Raw genomic sequence first — 3585 nt, 5'->3', positions numbered from 1 at the left:
GGGAAGTTGTTTCAGTCCTCTTATCAACTTTGTGGCCCTCCTCTGGACTTGCTCCAACAGTTCCATGTCTTTCTTATGTTGTACTCCAAGTGGGGTCTCATGATGACAGAATATAGGGGGAGAATCACCTGACATCCTTTTGATGCAGCCCAGGATTCGGCTGGCTTTCTGGGCTATGAACACACACTGTCAGCTTCTGTTGAGTTTTTCATCAATCATCATCCCCAAGTCCTTCTCTGTAGGGCTGCTCTCAATGACTTCTCCACTCAGCCTGTAGGTGTGTCTGGGACTGCCACAGCCTGGGTGTAGGGCCTTTCACTTTACTTTATTGATCTTCATGAGGTTTGCGTTGGCCCACCTCTCAAGCCTGTCAGGGTCCCTCTAGATGGCATCCCTTCACTCCAGCATGTCAACTGCAGCACACATCTTGGTGTCATGAAGGGGAACAAAAAGTGAGAACTCCTTCTCTCTTCCTACCAAGTTTAGTATTACTTTTTGACTAAAAAGTTTCCACATCATATAATATATCAAATTTCACCAGTCCATCTTCCTTCTTTTCATTCCATGATGGAATAGGTTTATTGTCACCCTTTTAGGAATGAATGTGAACTGTGGGTCACAGAGTAACTCAAGCAGCTGGAGCACAGCTGGATGCAGTGAGTGGCTGAGGATGCCACTTGTCTAGCCCCGGCTGGCTCGAGCCAGGTTTGGGAGGGAGATGGCTGACAACAAGCACCACCAATTGCAGCTGGTCGTCTGAAAGTGTTAACTCTCCAGCCAGATTAGGGATGCCTTCTCAGCTGATATAAACTAACCTATTTCTGCTGTAAGAGAGGAAAGAGAGAGATGGAAGGAGGCTGGTGTAGCTAACAAAAGTGACAGCTTAGAGGTGGAGGGTTCTGCTGGCTGCCGGTTTTGGTGAGTTTGGGATCCCCTTGCAACACCTTGTGTGGTTGAAATGGGCTGGGAGATTTGCTTGGCGTAGTCTTAAAAAAAGTCAGGTTATTGCAATGCCAGCAACTAAAGACCAGTCTTTAAAAGTCTTGATGCTGCATTCAAATATCAGTTGCTTCAAGTAAGGCTAAAACAGTGACAGTTATAGATTAAAATTCTGGATTAAAGTTTTAGAAGTGTCTTTAAGCAATTTTAAAGCAACTCTGGATTGGGACTAAAGCAAACTCCTGATACAGGTACCTTGAAGCTGTGTAGTCCAGCTCCAGTTTGGAAGCCCTAATAAAATTTCTTAGGACACTATTCATTCCTAATTCTCTGAACATCCTCAACCTCCTCCTTAATGCAAAGGATTCTGTGCTGCACTCATTATAAGTATCATTCTAGCTGCTTTACCAAATAAAACAATAAGCTAGCTCCATGTCTTGTAACCAAAGTTACAAGCTAACTACAGAGTGACAGCTAACTACATCTGCTTGATGCAAGAAGAATATGTAAAAGCCCAAATCCTTTCCTCCAGCCAGCAAGCTGTTTCCTGATGACAATTTCAAAATTGAAATTTGCTTCTCTCCATTGTACAAATATTCTTATGCTATGCTTTTCAGCATTTGCGTCAGACAGTTGATACAACCCTCCATAGCTTTTCAGGTGTGCTACTTAATGCAACTAGTTCTATGCAAAACAAGCCAGAAGGTATCTTGCACAGAGCACATGTGCCCTGCTTTTGGATTATTTTAACAGAGTATGAGAACAATTGCAAGAATCCCTTAGATTTATCAATTGCATGATCAACAGATTTTAAAAATGAGGAAATATTTGCCTCTTGCCTCTCCTGACTGTAACAGGAAAAGGCTACAGATGCTGTGGAAACTGTACTCTTTTTTTTTCTGTTTCCACTCTATATGTCAGGCTGTGAAAATTGTGAAGTTTTTTGCCAAATATCTCTTCCTTCTGACATATACAAGGACTGAGGGCAGGACAGGAGCCACTGAACATGAATCCAATATAAACAGGCAAAAAGTCTGTACACTGCTCTGACCACTGCAGCATTCCCTGTATAAACTTCACAGTGGAAAGACAGGGAAAAATGAGAAGTAGATATAGCTGTTAACAAGAGAAATCTACTGAGCACAGAGAAGGTTGATATTGAGCCACTACTCGTGTATGCATACTTATGATTTTATTATGGTTTTTACTATTCAAAATTATTGTAGATATGTAGGACATAAATGTCTCTGAGCTCACTGCCTTGCTTTTGAAGCTGTCCACTTTTTGCCAGCATCTTCCCTTGTGAGAATAAGCACCAGTATTTTGTTGAAATGGGTGAGAGTGAAAAAAGAAAAAGGGCTGTGCATGGGAGAAAATAATCTGGGATTTTCACAGATTTCATTTTAAGAATTAGCATCAGATTTAGCAGTTGTCCTTTGACTTCATGTGTAATAGAATTAATTTGTTCTAATTCTCAAACCTAAGTCTGAGCTTTCCTGAATAGAGACATAGTTTGCTTCAGTGATTTGCAACAGTAATAGAACATAGAATGTCCAGCTCTTCCCCTCTATGTTATTTTTAGGAGAATGACTAGATGATAGATGTGATGGAATATCTCCAATGGTAAGAACTATTGAATTGTAATAAAAATTAACCACAAAGATATAGGAAGCATACATGGAGGCTGGCCTAGAACTGTTACAGAAAGCAAGAGAGAATAGCATCTTGCCACCAGTCTTCTGAAAGTTCTTTTAATTTTTTGAGTGGTCTGAATTCTCTATCTGTTAATACAAGGTGTTGTTAACCTTGTTGTGCATACCTTTTGCAGAGGAGACCAAAGAAGAAAGGAGGTGTAAAAGCATAAGACAGCTACCCCAGGTCTTCATTCATAGGCCAATTTCTCAGCTACGATAGAGTAGTACCTGGCAAACCACTGAGACTCAATGACTAGTTCTAATAACAGTTAACTACCAGTTGCTGGTAGTTACTATCAGAAGACTTACTTAAAGTTACCTGACTGCCAGATTGTCTAATCTGCATGTGATGGCTTTCTTCAGGAATTCCTTCATATGACAGATATTCAAATTTTTAAAGGAAATAATAATAAATATATGAATAATTTATTTTAAAAACCTGGGTTCCTGCTATTGTAATTATTAAGAACAGCCCAATACTTGGCCACAGAATGGTTAAAACAATGGATTAGGCAAATTATGGTCAAGTTATATTTGCTATCAGTTCAAGTGACAGAACAGGGCAGAAGTCTTTTATAAACCTGGCACATTTTGAGCTGACTGAGCCAAAAGCAGGACAGTCAAAAGCTAGGGAAGGTGCAAGAAATTAAACTTTACTGAATGGTTTAATCCCGAAAAGTTTTGACTTCTTAATTGCTGTATGAAGATGCCTCAGGAGACTCTCAATAGATTACGAAGCTGCTTGCAGGCTAGGAGAGTTGGTCCAAATGGCAAGGTAGAATTGAAGCCCAAGAATCAAAAGGTGTGATGCTCTGCTATACAGAGACACCTGCCAGGTCAGGTGGCACACAGAGCACAAGAAGAACTGACTCTTCTGCTGAATCCATTCCCTTGTGAGGAGGGGAATGCATTACACTGGCAGCTGTTGTCATCAGCAACAGGTTTGCAGGGA

Source organism: Acanthisitta chloris, unplaced genomic scaffold (genome assembly GCF_000695815.1).
Source record: "Acanthisitta chloris isolate BGI_N310 unplaced genomic scaffold, ASM69581v1 scaffold13139, whole genome shotgun sequence".
NCBI classification, from domain to species: Eukaryota; Metazoa; Chordata; class Aves; order Passeriformes; family Acanthisittidae; genus Acanthisitta; species Acanthisitta chloris.
Note: the sequence above shows the minus strand (reverse complement) of the source record.